Genomic DNA, 15219 nt, shown 5'->3' on the forward strand with positions numbered 1-15219 from the left:
ATTTTCTAATTTTTGTGCCTCTATAATTTTTCCTGCATGATTCAGAAACCTGTAATCAGGAGGTAAAATATTGTACATAACAGCAAAACCACTTAGAATATTTCAGATACGTCAAATACAGTCAAATAATTGCTCGTGTTAAGTGAAGAGGCAACATGCACACTGTGACACTTCTCTAAATCCTTCTTCATTCAGTGTAGCAAACTTTGTTCCTACTCTTCCCTCTGTAGAAACGAATAGCTGAAACTGAAATTAAAACTTTCTAAAACAGATGAACAAGTAAAAGCAAGCACTGAACTTACTACTGTACTGAGCAGAAATTTAGCTGATTTCCTAACTTTTGCTTCAGTGGAACTACATTCATTTAGTACCTGGAAGGTTATTCTCTCAGACTGCTTAGCCATGACATTTAGAGTTAGAAAACAGTTTTTGTCTTGCTGGACTGACTCCACAAAATGTCTCCTGCACAAAACCCAGCCTCTATGTAGTTCATCTCAGCAATGGTTCAACTGATACTCAACGCTAGCAGAGTTAGGCTACAATGCATGCTATTAATGAACAAGTTTATTTGCAAGTGTCATGATTCAGCTGAGGCTTAGGCTAGCTCTTTCTTTGCTCTGGTTTGCTTCTATCACTGGGAATTCAGAGGGGGAAAAAAGAAACTTTTGGTGGGAGTTCTCTCTAATTTTCACTCCTCTTTTGAACTAAGGGGAGGGCAATATTCAGCATTGTTCATGAGTACAAGTATATTTTAAATGAAGAGTGGCTTAAAACTGCAACTCAAATTTTGGCCCATAAACTCCAGGGCCTGAGAAAATCAAGTTTACTGACTCACTTCTCAACAATGTTTGAGGCTCCCAAACAAGAAAACAATGGTACCAAACAATTGGTGCCAGCAGAGGGAGCATTCATATTGACGGAACAAGATCTCCTAGTGCTTGTTTTAGGGTGGTCTTCTGCTTAGTATATAAGTGAGAGCTGCTGTTTGCAGCACCCAGTTTTTGTGCTGGTAGTATAACAAAATCATGTGCCACTCTACCTTAAGCAGTGGCGGACCACCTCTGTGTTAGGCCACAAGGGAGAAATGAAGCCACTAACAGCCAATCTGAAGGCTGCTAATCTGGTCACTTTGCAATGGGCCTTTCTGTAGACCTGACAGCAACGTTTCTTATTTTCAGTTTCCCTGCAAAAGATGCTAGTTTTGACTTACAGAAGTAATTGTTGATTCAAATCTTTTGTTGCTAATGCAGGGCTTGCATGGATACTAGTCTGATACTTCTGGTGTTGCGAAGGTTTAGGGCAAAATCTAGTATTCATGAAAATAGCATACATATGCACTTCGAATACAACAGATGTTAGAATTAGAGACTGAACTGAATGCGTATGGCTGGAAAATGGCTGAGATGAGTTTGAGGGTACTTACTGAAATCTGTCAAAGACTAATACTCTTACTACAGTTGCTTTGCCATAGAAACCTTCCTTTCTTTCTCTTCTGAGATTCTGGGCAGCTTCATCAGTTTAAACCTTCCTCCAGATGGTGACGGAGGCCTGCAGAAAGCTGGTGATTAGTCACATCTAGAGCACTTGGCCTCTGATTCACCAATAGAGACAATATTTCTAAGACCACTTCAGGGTTCCCAGCATCTTGGTGTTAATATGATTCAACCTTTACTAGAGGGACCAAAAGTACTCTAGGAGTTTTACTGGCATTTCCTGCAAGTTTAAAAGGTATTTGTTGCCTTAGTGAAAGAAGAGGAAACTACAGAGTCATCCTTAGTGTAGTTGTTAACAGAAAGGACTTTTGCACAAATGAGAATGGCAGAATGAGCAGAATGTCTTCCTTGCTCCAGAGTTTCCTTCGGGTCTCAGGGGCCTTATTGCTGAAGACTGGTCTTATTGGTAAAGAACGAGACAAAGAAGAGTTTAAGTACCTCAGCCTTTTCTATGTCCTTTGTCACTAGGTCCCTTACCCCTTGAAAAAACATGTTTCCAACCTATTTACCTTCTGTAGTCTTATTTTGAAAAAAACATAGATCAACCTTATGAATATCACTCAAGCCATTTGTATTGTCTGCACAGCTGTTGGGCAGCAATACAGCAAAGCACATGAATTATCCCCTTGTTATCAATAGCATTACTCATGTGCCCAAAGTTAAACACATATTTAAAAGCTTCAGGAAATAGGCCTTTAATTTCCATCAATGTGAAATGCCTGAAACACAATCTGCTGCTATTTAAATCTTCTCTGAGAAATCTACAGAGTACAAAATTGTACACATTCAAAAATCAATTTAAAGAATTGCTGCCAGCAAAGGAAAATGATAGAAAATAAGAGAAGACCTAAGAGTGGTGCTTTTAAGGAGAACTAGGAGCTGGACCAGACTGACCCTCCCATGCTTGGTATGCAGTTTACAAAGCTGGATGTGTCTGTTCGGATTCATTTGGAAAGCCTGAAGCACTGATTTTAGAACACAGAAGACTTAAGGTGGGCAGACAAGCTGAAACTCAACTCTGAGCATCTCTCTCTCAGGTAAGTGTTGTCTTTCCTACGTGCACTGACATGGGGCCTCCGATGTCTTTCTCTAAGCCTGATGATACAAAACACTTTGCAGAGTGTCTTGGTGCTTTGTGTGCCTGTTCCATGTTACTCAGGGACAATTCTTTGTGTGTGTATCTTGGCCCATTCCTTCATTAACCTCTCTGCTAGAATGCACATTTCTTGATTGTAATGACAACTTTGTACAGGGTAGAAAAGAAGCTTATCTGGTTCCTGTAAATATGACCGATCTGGGAGTCAGAAATGAGTGGTTTCAACGTTTTGATACTGCTGATGTCATTTCACTTCTGCAGGCTGGGGGTGGGGAGGAGGGTTGCCTTTGTAAATTGTTTCCGGCAAAAGCTGAGTCTTTGCACAGCCTCTGCCCCACTGGGATCCAGGGCTTTTCTCTAATCTGCTACTTTGTGAGTAATAATAGTCAATTACTGTAATGAGACCAAGACCACAAGTCTCTTTTCTGAAAAGCAGCAGAGCAGCTATCATGTACCAATGGGGTAATCAGTGCAGCCTTTTGAGAGCAGCACTTCACAAGCGATTATGGAGATGACAGCCTGACCTCAAGTTGTTAAAGACTCTCTTGTAAAACTGAGAGATTAGTTTCACTTAGATTAGCCCTGCCAGATTCTGACCTGGCTGTTTGCACCCTGCTTACTGAAATTATCCTTGAAATCTCAGTGAGACTCGGCGTAACAAGGCTCTTTGCTACTTATCAGCAGTCTGTTATCTTTCCCTGTTTTCTCTCTGGAGCAGGTTTGTGGGGACACACAAAAGGGCGGCTGCACCAAGGTCAAACATGGCCTGACACAAAAATGCTATTTTTGAACTTGTGCAAGTGCCCCGAGGTTCCCTGGGATGATGAATACAAGGAAAACATGAAGCATTTAATATTAGTCATCTGAGTATACTTTTATTGATAAACATACGCATGAATAGTGCTATCAATAGCACCATCTACTGTCTTCTGGACAGCAGGACGCAAGCTCTGCATTGTAACAGTGGAGTTGATGAGTGAAATAAGAGGGTGGTAAAAGAGGCTCACCCTGCTCCTCTCCTGCCAGCAGCAGCAGTGCTGGAGAGCTGCTGCATCTACCTGTACTGGTGACACAGGCTGGAGCCAGTATGGCAAATCTCTGACAGTGTTTTCGAGCCTTGTTTTCAAGCTGCTGTGGCCCTCTATTCATGAGTGTTGCCAAAGCATAGCATCCAAATTGTCAACTAACACCAAGAATATGATTTCCTCCAGTGCTTTGACTATTCTTCTCTGCTTCCCCTGACAGTCTTGAAGTCCATTCTGGGGGACGTTGCTATCCTTGGCTCAATTTCTTTGAGAGGTCATAGGCCAGAGAGCCACAGAAGGCTTCAGTCAAGACAAAATAATATTTTGGGTAGCTTTTATTCACAGTATTTAAGTCATAACTGCGTTCTCAGTCTGACCCCATCAGAAACAGAGGTAAAAGCCCAAAGGCCCTATGAACTGGGACACAGTACTCGATGTGGGGCCTCACAAGGGCAGACAGAGTAGAAGACAATCCCCTCCCTCCACCTGCTGGCCAACCCTCTGCTGATGCAGCCCAGGACGCAGTTGGCCTTCTAGGCCGCAAGCACGCACTGCTGGCTCACGTCAAGCCTTTCATCCACCAGAACCCCCAAGTCCCTCTCTGCAGGGCTGCACCCAGGTGCAGCACCTCACACTTAGACTTGTTGAACCTCATTAGGTTTACATGGGCCCACTTTTCTAGCTTGTCCAGGTCCCTTTGAATGGCATCCCCTCCTTCTGGTGTACGTACTGGGAATGACAAGATTCCCATTCTTTGCACGTCAGAATAATGGTGATCAGCAAATGATGCAGTCTTTAATTTCTTTCCTTCATGACTCCTCAGAATACCATGAAACTTTGGACCTCTTTGCTCTGCAGAGCCATTATCCCTTTTCTAGTCCATCAAGAGGGAGCTTTACCACAAAGTGCTATGGAAGTTCCTGCATGCTCCAGCCCCAGAGCCACCCATGGGATTTCATCATGAGAAGTCATTTTATTATTCACTGCAGATTTAGCCTTTTGTCAGAAGGAATAAACTCTTTTGTTCCTTTCTTTGGCCCTTTTTGTGCTGTTCCAGGAGAGGATGTATCACTTAGAAATCTATTTTTTTTTAGAGGAATTCAGTTTCTCACACTGCTCTGCCCCAGGGAAATGAAAGAAGAAAAAAAATATGGACAAGGAAGCAAAATAATCAGAAGTGGCCCGCATCAGCATGGCAATGAGGAATACCAAGATAAACCAGACCTTTCCAGCACAGAACAGCCAAGGACACCTGTATGCAGTATTGGAAACCAAAATATAAGAAGGATATAATATTATTAGAGACCATCGGAAGGAGGGCAACAAAATGGTGAAGGGTCTAGAGGGGAAGATGTGTGAGGAGCTGCTGAGGTTGTTTTGTTCAGCTTAGAGAAGAGGCGACTGAGGAGAGGCCTCATGGCGGCCTGCAGCTCCCTCATGGAGGGGCAGGCGCTGAGCTCTGCTCTCTGGGGACAGCGACAGGACCCGAGGGAATAGCATGGAGCTGGGACAGAAGAGGGTCAGGCTGGATATTAAGAAAAGATTCTTCACCAAGAGGGTGGTCAGGCACTTGACCAGGCTCCCAAGGAAAGTGGTCATGGCACCAAGCCTGTTGGAGTTCAAGAAGCATTTGGATAACATTCTCAGACATATGGTCTGATCTTTGGGTGGTCCAGTGTAGAGCCAGGAGTTGGACTTGATGATCCTTCTGGTTTCCTTCCAACTCAGTATATCCTATGACAGTGTTTACTTGGTTCTATGCATAAGGACGTGGATTTCTGAGGGGAGTGTCTGGTGTCTGTGAAGGGGCAACTACATGTGACTGTCCTTGCAGAAGGTCATTAAAAATACTTCTTCCCCCCCTTTTCAGCCGACTGTAGGAATCAAGTGTAACTGGGGCTTCTAACCATCTTCAGACTTTGGTAAAAAAAAAAAAAAAAATGGGTATACCTGAGGTTAATGACAAGGGACAGGATGGGACAAACAGAGGTTTTCCTTCCACAGTCCTCCAATCTTGTGCAGTAAAAAGTCAGTCTGATGGTCCGACACAAGGCTCAGACTCAGACACTTAGCAACAGAAATGAAAGCACTCCTCAAGTGGTAAATTACTCAGGAGTTCTCTGGAGAAAAATAGCGTATGATCGTCATTGTAAAATGATGGATCTGCCTTTGGGGTCAAGTTAAAGCTTTAGAGACAGCCCTCATTATAGCTCCTCCTTACTTATGACTTTTTAGCTATGCAGATTAAATAGCATTCTTTTGTTGCAGGGTTTGGGGATGTTGTACAAATTTATGCCATGAGAAGGTCAATAAATGACAGCAGTTTGAAGATATGCTCAACAGAAAAATTAAAATAAAAACAAACAAACAAAAAAAATGACCGAAGCAAAACCAAACAAACAAAAAAAAGAGTTGAAGAACACACAAGCTCTATCTGTATTTGAAGATTAGATAGCTTCTTAGCTAACATCCAAGAGGAGAAAAAAAATCCAAGTGCTTACAAGACACTGGGGACAGTGTCTGAATATTAAGTATGAGGCCGACTCAAAAACTGAGATGCTTCTATGGAGATGCTTCTATTTGATTAATTGCAGTAACAGTCTTATGGGGCAGCAGAGAAGCTGAAAATGAGCACCTTAGTCCCTGGGAAGGTCAGGGATCCTACTTGAAAGGATTTTTCTGTCCATTGCTAACCTCTGTAAAAAGCAAGTGATAGCAAAGATCAACATGGTTGCCCCAAGACAGACTCCAGTCCCCTTATTTTCACTCCTGGACAGGTTAAAATGTCTTCACCCCTTTGGCAGTGACCTATAAGTTTTCTCTGAGACTGTGCTGACAGAGTGAGGAGGGATCATTTTTCCATTCTACTCTGAATAGAGTAGAGTCCCTGTGGACTCTGAAACATAAACAGGATTATCTGTGCATGGGGATTTCCCTGTCTCTGCTGAGGACAGGCACAGTAAGTGGCAGCAATTCCCACTGCTTTATGTTCCCTTTTATAGGCAAGGGTGCTGCGACTCCAAATCATTAGGCACAGTGTGGGAGAGAGACAGTAAAAATGACCTTACAGTCTCTCTGAGCCAGCACAGATCACTAAATCAGTTGGCAGCTACAGCAGGAAAAGAAGGGTGTGGGGGGGAAAAAAAAAAAAAAAGAAAAGAAAAGGATAAATCAGAGCAATCAATCATGTCTGGGTCAGATCTGCACATGTTCTTTTTGTTCAGCCAGGATCTGAGGTGCAGGGATGCACTGAAAGAGAGCTGCTGCCTCTGCTGCTTCCCACAGAAACTCCCAGGCATGGAGAATCCTGTTTCCTTCCACAGCAGGAAGCACGTTGTACATCTGTGTATATGCACATGGGCTTGCTTTTTTGACTAGCTGACATCACATAAAAGCTGCATTGCAACCCAGAATTATGGAACATTTTTGGAGCAACTCCTGACCAGTGGGCAGTATGAGATCATAAAGTGAATCTGATTTTTGTGGCTGAGATCCCTGTGTAAAGGTGAAACTTTTAAAAAGCTGTTTGAAATAAAGCAGAGCTAAATTCTGTGCTAACTCAAGCTTGTTGAACTACATTTCTCAAGGCACTTGTAGGTGACAAAAATGTGGAAGATGTCAAAGGATGCAAAAAGAAGAAATTTTTTTATTCCAGATGCATAAGATGTACAGAGCTTTCTGTGACTCACAGGGTGAGAGAACAGGCAAGTAGGAGAGAAGGAATATGCTGCAGTGGATAAAACTCCATTTCTTCTTAAACTGATTTTTTTTTTTTTTGTGATCAAAATAATTGAAAAACAGTAAAATCTGGCTCTCCAGACCCTTTTTCCTGCTCTTAGAATAGGAATACTTTTCAAATCATTACTTGCTTTTTATTGTAGTCTGAGGGCCTGACATGCCACCTGTTTGACCTGACACAACCTTTGGCTGATATATTGAAAACAACAATTTATTGTTCTTTATTGTTTTACCCTTTCGTTTATATTTTTTCCATTAAGAGTTCATGCATTTCAAAATCCTGTTTTAGTTTTCTATGGTCCAGGTTCAACACATGGTTTACATCACTGCAGAACTGCCCCCTCCGGTCTGGCCAATGTCTGAGTCCACCAGGGCCAATTGCTTGCTGCCCTCATCGATAGTCCGAGGGAAGGCGAGCTTGCAGAAGATGAAGTCTCTCTGCTTCCCTCTCCTAGGCATCCTTTATTTGTCTGTCTTGCCAAGGGTGTTTAGCAGTGAAAAAACAGGGAGATAAGGCCATTGCTCAAGCAGTTTACAGTCCAAGCAGAGGTTAGCACTAGGGCTTTTTGAAATTTAGCAATGATCTACTTTTCAATGGGATACCGAGTTTCGTAGAATCATAGAAAAATTAAGGTTGGAAAAGACCTCCAAGATCATCTAGTCCAACCATCCACCTGCCACCAATGTCACCCACTAAACCATGTCCCTAAGCACCACATCCAAACTTTCCTTAAACACCCCCAGGGACGGTGACTCCATCACTTCCCTGGGCAACCCATTCCAATGTCTGACCTCTCTTTCTGAAAAGAAATGTCTTCAAATTGTTTTAATTGTTGAACAGTAGTACTCTTTGTTCAATTCTTTGTTTTAATCGTTGAAGAGTAGGGGCATGACGTTTCCCTTTTTCCACTCACCAGGGACATTGCCCGAATGCCAGGACTTTTCAACTATGATGGAGAGAGGCTTGGCAACTACATCAGCCAGTTCCCTCAGGACCCTGGGATGCATGTCTCAGGCCCCATACACTTGTACCTGTTTAGATTCATCAGGTGGTGTCGAACCTACTCTTCATTTACAGTGGGTGGGACTTTGATCCTGCAGCTTCCATCTGCGGGTTCGGGGAAATTAAAGACTTGGGAAGCCCGTCTACCAGTGCAGACAAAGGCAAAGAAGTTGTTGAGTACCTCAGCCTTCTCCATGTCTGTCGTTACCAATTGCTCAGGTATAGAAACTCACTCCTAATATAAGAAATTAGCCACCTATAATCTCTTACGCACTATTATTTTCACCCCTCAGTCTGTTTTCACAAGTGTTAAAGGCGCATGGTGGCCCTCGGGGACTCCTGCTGTCACCCCGGTGCAGCAGCCCGAAGGGAGCTGGGTCCTCTCTTGTGCTCCTCCTCGAGGCTCTGCGCAGAAGGGATGCCACCTCTCGCATAAGGGCTAGGGGATGGGAAAGAAGCACTCACACAACCCCTGAGACTCAGCAACAGAGTTCTTTATTGCCAGGACATCTTGCAGATAAGCCTGTGGGATGTCTGTGGTGTTTGGTGGCTCCAAGCTAATGTTTGGGATGGAGCCTGAGTGACAAGTAGGGAGCTCGCTGCGCACTGCTGCGGCGCTGTCGGTGTGCTCGGATGGCAAAGAGCGAAGACATGCTGGGGTAGTCCCAGGTCTGATCCGGCAGAGGTGGATCCACTTCTACTGGTTCCTCCACATCTTCTGGTGGATCCAGCTCCATGGGCCCCACGGTGTTGGGCAGAAGTATAAGCCAGTCCTTGCCTGGGACTGCCCACACGGGATGCCTTCTGTCTGGAATGTTCTCAGGCCAGGGTGCCGAACCGGGGGGTCACCCAGTTCCACAATGAAGTCCCATGCCACTGTCCAGCTGATTTTCACGCCTGGGTTCGACACTGTCGTCTGTTTTATGGCCATGGCTGGGTCCCACAACGTGTTCTGGACGATGAGCACGCCTCTGCTCCACCCAGCTGTCTGTCTGATGCTCCTGCCTTCGTCGCACGCCACCATTGCACCAATGGTTAGGCCCAGGCCCCCTGTTGCTGAGTGTTTGAGGGGCCGGCCTGTTCCCCACACCGTTGCGGTGCCAATGGTACCACCTGTATATGTCTGTGGGCTGGGCGCCAGAGGTCCCTTGGGTGCTGGTGTCTCTTGTGCCACCGGTGCTATCCCTCCACCCACGACACATCTCCTTCTGGTCAGGTGCATTCCTTCTTGGTGCTTCACCGGACTGCATGGCTGTCCTCGCACACCAAGGAGGCCTGCTGCTCGCCTTGCTCTTCTAGTCTTCCTCCTGCCGCACAAGCTGGCAGTCAGAGGGCCTAGATGCTCAGCGAATGGTGGGCCTGCTGCAGGGGGCCTGTTTTATAGGGCCTGCAGCAAAGGCAGGGCAGTGGTGGCTGCTGTGACCTCGGCAAGCCTCTGTGATGGAGGGGACCACACATGGCCAAAGGTGGCTGTGTTGGGAGCGGCCTGGAAGATGCCCTCACGTGGACAAGGAGGAGGGTTGGTGGGGCTGAGGGCCCCTTTTCTGGGGCTGGCTCCCCCAGGCCATTTGGCTTGCCAGAGAGAAAGGCTGCCCGTCAGCCACAGGGACTGCCTTCCACCTCCCATCCTGTGCCTTGGGTTTATTTTTAACACTGTTTTTTCTAGTCCAAACACCTCACAACAGCACCCTTTCCTCTTCTGGGATGTTTATTCCTGGCAGGATGTGTAGGTCCCACAGCCTGATGCCCATCCGCACCCTGAGGTTTCCATTTCCCCTTGCTTTTACCCTCAGCAGACAGGTTCCATGAACATGCTCGTTTAGTCAAGAAATGAACATGTTCGTGGAACCTGTCTGCTTCCCATGGATAATTTCTCTTTTGTTGAAAAGGGGGAAGTCCCAAACTCAAAAATTCTCAATTTGTAAACTCATTCCCCATTAATCACTGTGATCTGGGATTGCTGTGTGATGTGTCTTTCATTGCTGCACCTGCCCTTGGACAGGGGACAGGTAGAAATCTGCTGGGTCCCCTGAGCTACTTCCTGCTGCTACAGCAGACCTATCACATAATCCATTTTCTGACCAATTGGGTTTCTTGTCTTTACTGATCCATTCAAAAAACTGCTCCAGAGCTCTACTTTTTTTCTGATTTTTTTTTAATCTTCTTATTATTTTCACCCCAATATTATTCATGGGCCACTTAGACCAATTCAATGTTTTCTGCTAATATCATTCCATAATTTATAGGTCTCTCTCCAGTGTTTCACTCATACTGTGCTGCAGCAGTAACAATTCAAATTTACTTTCATTCTTCATTTTGTAACATTAAATTGAGCTATCCTGTCCCTATTTCATCTTGCTAGTTCTTTTCTGCACTTGAATAATCTTTCATGAAGCAGACTTTTTGCACACGGTGTTGCAGATGAGCTTGTGTCAGTGCCTCAGACAACAGAATAGATATTTCTTTGAACCTGTTGGGAACACCTCACATCACACACCTCAGAATTGTCAGCAGGGTTATAATGAATTTAAGCAAATAGGAACAATAATCGTCTGGCCAAAATGCCAATGAGACATGATGGGAGAATTTCAGAATTGAAATAATTGATTTTCAGTTGAAATGGTGTGTGTATGTTAAAATTTTACTAAAAAAATCAACATTTTTTTCTGAAGAAAACTCTCTTTCCTTGACCAAGTCAGCTGAGCTCCAGATCTCTCCTAGGCACTAGCCTTCCAAGCAGTGAACAAGCCCAGTAAAGAAGTCTGTGAAAGCTGGTCAAAAACAAGATTTGCAAAACATGCCTCTGCTGTGACTCTTGAGTTTTTCCAGGCTCAAGGAAGCAAAATTTCCATACAGAGCAGCTAATCAAGGGCTTTGCTGCAGCTATTTTTTTTAAGGACATTTGAACAATTTTCAGCTGGGATGCTAATTTTTGTGATAAATCAATTTGTCAAATGTCATTCAAAGTGCTTATTTAACACAGTTGGTAAATGCCTAAGAAATTAATAAATTCATAGGGCAGTAGGACCCAACATGAGAAGATCTTTCTCCTTACCCTGGGAATAACTTTGCAAAGCAGCTGGACAACCACGAGACAGGCTTTGGAGCTTTACCATGAAGGCTACCTTTTGCTCTTTCTGTAGCTAATGACAAACTTCTCATCATAGAGCAAAGATTCCTACAGCAAGATTAATGCAAATGTTATAGATTTTGCAACGCAGAGCCTAGGTGCAAATTTCCCATTGAGTGTTTTTTATCTTCAGTGCGCATAACACATTTTATAATGTTCAGAGTCAGTAAGAACAATCACATGGGTGATGAAAAACTGAAAGTTGTTTAACAGGGGAAATCTGGGCTGCTCTAAGTGGCCAGCCCTGCCTCCTTGTGTTGCTTTCAATGCCAGCCATCTCCTGGACAGGCAGTAGTGCAGACACAGCTGCCAGCTTTCTCCAAGAAAGGGCTGTGAGATCATAACCACAGTCTGCTCTGGGTAAGATTTCACAGTATTTTGGGTTGGGTTGGGAGCTCTCAGCTTAAGTTCACGCACATAATGAATGAAATTTCCAGGCAAAAGAATTAACTTGGTTGTTTGCATGTAGCTGGTCAATGAAAGACGAACATTTTAAATATGAAATATTGGAGACATTTCCCTTGCCTTCTGTGCTTTGTGAAGAAGCAGTTTTAACAACAAACAATAACAAAAAATCATTTCCTACACTCATCTTGTCCCTAAATGTCTTTAAACATGATGCAGTCCTGCCAGCTGCTGTTTGGATTCTGCCTGGTTTTAAAAGTGTATGAAAGTTTCACCAAGCAGAGTTTTTAGGACCATGTAGTTTATTCTGGGATAGGGTGGCAATGCCATTCTCTCTCCTTGTACAGCTGTTGATCTTTAGCAGTTTAATTGCTAAGCCCACACCCTGAGGTGGAGGCTGAGATACAGAGAAAAAGAAGGGCAAACATGGCTTATTTGCTAGTAGAGCTCATCACTATTCCTATGGGCCATTCTAGTGAGGTGTTGTTATTTGGCACTCTGACCTTCCTATGTCTTCCTAATTCAACTGATTTCATTGCGTCCGGGCATCCCAGCAGCTGATGTTGGGTTCAATACACAACCCTCTGTAATGCTTGGGACACAACATGCTGCACTTCCCTGCTCTGCGCTAGTATGACCACATACATCACCCAGTGTAAGTAATAACCAGTCTGATATAGCCATCTCCTGGAGGTGAAACAATGCATGCAGTGGGGGTGTTAAAAATTGTATGCTCAAAATGACACACCCAGAAACAGTGTGTGTATAGAGGCTGCTGTGACAGAGAGAGGCTGGCTCGGATGGTAAAGTTCAGCTGCATTTTGTTTGGTTTTGCACCCCCTGAGATCTGCCCTCCCTAACTGATAAGTATATTTAAAGATATCTCTGACAAATAGCAATTGGAAAAAAATAAAGTAAAGAGAAAGAACTTTTACAAGAGCGTATCACCAAAATCAGAAAATACTTTCCTCTGAAGTGAAGGGAAAAAAAAATCTACGGGACTAGCCAAGTAGAGACCTCCAGTAATACCGGATGCTGTTGACATACTGTGCAAATATAATGTCATGTAATCATCAGTGTCAGCTCTCACCATAAGCTCTAAATAGTGCACATAAAAACTTCATAATGACGTTGTCTGCACAGCCTGAGCAATCAAGCCGTGGTCAAGAAGGCTTTGCTGTAGAAAAGAAAAAAGACTTTGCTGTCTCTCAAGAAAATGCCTTTGGTAAAAAATAGGCACTTTCCCCTTTCTGATCTTCACAGCAGCCCACACCTCCTACCTCTTGTTTTCCTTATAGTCCTGATCCAAAATTTACCAGCAGGGTCTATGAAACTAATGGATTTATGTTCAGTTTCTCCTGCAGAGGCAAGATTGAAAATCAGATGTTGTTCCTACAATAGGACAAGCAGATTTCCTAAACTGGCTGTCACAGTGCTGGAGCAGAGGTTCTTTCTGTACTGTCCTAAATAAAGTCTTTGGAATGCTATTATGCTGAGGTGCTGGAAACAAGTAAATTTTTTGATTATTTTGACAAGGACAGGATTTTCTTTGAGCCCTTTTTCTTTGTTACGGCAGGAGAACTGGAGGCAGGGAATCCGGTGTGAGATTAGAAACTTTGTGACAAGAGTTATCAAGCCAAGAGGACATGCTTTATGCATCCCTACTGGATGGCTGTCAAACCATGCCTAGCCACGATGCATTTTTTTTCTGCCTTGCAACCAGTATCTCTTGCCACTAGATGGAGACTTAAGTACGAGTTCAGTCTCAGGTGCTAAATCCCAGGTGCATTTGATGTTTCCCAAATTTGGGGAGGCTGCATGTTGCTTGTACCTCACAGTAAGCTGTCACACTCCAAGAGTGCGCCCGGTATCACGTTCAGAGAGTGACCATACGTCTATATAGTGGTGTCTGCACAATGGGATTCGGTGGTAGACCTCAAGAGTGATAGGCTACTTTGACAGATGAGAAAACCGAGTTGATGGCAATTGCTAGACTAACATTGTCACTGTGTTCGTGTTTCATTTCCTCATAGTGGCTGACAGACTGCTTGGAAATGATAAATGTTATTGCCAGCTACCACCTTTGATATATTGAACAACTCAAAAAATGGGAAGAAAAAAAAAAGTCTCTTCCTTTCTTAAATATTTCTTAATTATATTCTCACAGAGGCACAAACAACATCATTTATTGGCTCAGCTCCGGCCAGCAGCAAATCCCTTTGAAACCAGCTAAAACTGGCCCTCATCTAACACAGGGCAGCTTCTGGACTCTTCTCACAGAGGCCACCCCTGCAGCCCCCCGCTACCAAAACCTTGCCACATAAAACCAATACAGTGATCAAAGGCTGCCCTTACAAGCTCAGGCAGGTTTTAGCTTGGGATCTTTCCTTGTTAATTTTGGTTTTCCCCTGTTTGGCTATTGCTTAAGACTAAAATGCTCATGAGCAGTTAGGCTGCCACACAGCTTGCACGGCATTTGGACAGAAATTGTGTAACGTGCTTCTTGCTCTTGATCTCCCACATATGTTTAGCAATCACCTTGATTTTAGTATGACTTTAAACAGTGATTTGCCCGGGCAAAAGTTAATTGTTATGTTATAGTTTCAGTTTGGGGAGGGGCATGACTCTATCACATTGCTAGTGTCTTATGAACCCAAAGTTGAGTGCAGTAGCAACAGCACTATTGCTGCCATTTTACAACTCCGACTTTCCCTGGGTTTTAAGCTAAATTATGACACTGTTCTGTAGTGATGCTGTTTCTCCACACATCAAAAATTCTTAGATCACCAAATTCTCAAATGCCAAGAAGTTTTGCGCTGCCATGTTTGACGTTGTAATTAGGTAAGCCTGGAGAAGCCTCATGTTATTTTTAATAATTTTTTAATTAGTGTGACTGTCTCCATCTCATTGATTCAGTAGGCTGGTAAACCTGCTGCTTAAGTATACTTTAACTTTGTACTCAGCTATTTGTCTTCATTTAGTTGCTTATCCTTATAGTTGGCATTTTATTGAGCCAAACCATTTCAGTAATGCTTCAGTAATTCAAGTAGGTGTCTTGACTGAAATGAATAACATGCCCCTCCCCCCCCCCTTTTTTTTTTAGAAAAGGTTTCTTTTTACTACTTTTTGGATGAGAAGTTCTGTTTAGTTACACCATGGTAGAGAAACTTGTCTGCCAGATGTCTGGCAATTTCCATCTGCTCTCACATGCATGATGCATTATTTGTCTCCTTTTCTCAGCTGCAGCAGCCAGCTCTAACACCACGTTCTTCACTTGAAAATACCCCATTACACCTCTATGTACAGTTTTGTCTAAAGAATCATGGGTT

This window comes from Anser brachyrhynchus, assembly GCF_964034855.1.
Source record: "Anser brachyrhynchus genome assembly, chromosome: 4".
Taxonomy (NCBI): domain Eukaryota; kingdom Metazoa; phylum Chordata; class Aves; order Anseriformes; family Anatidae; genus Anser; species Anser brachyrhynchus.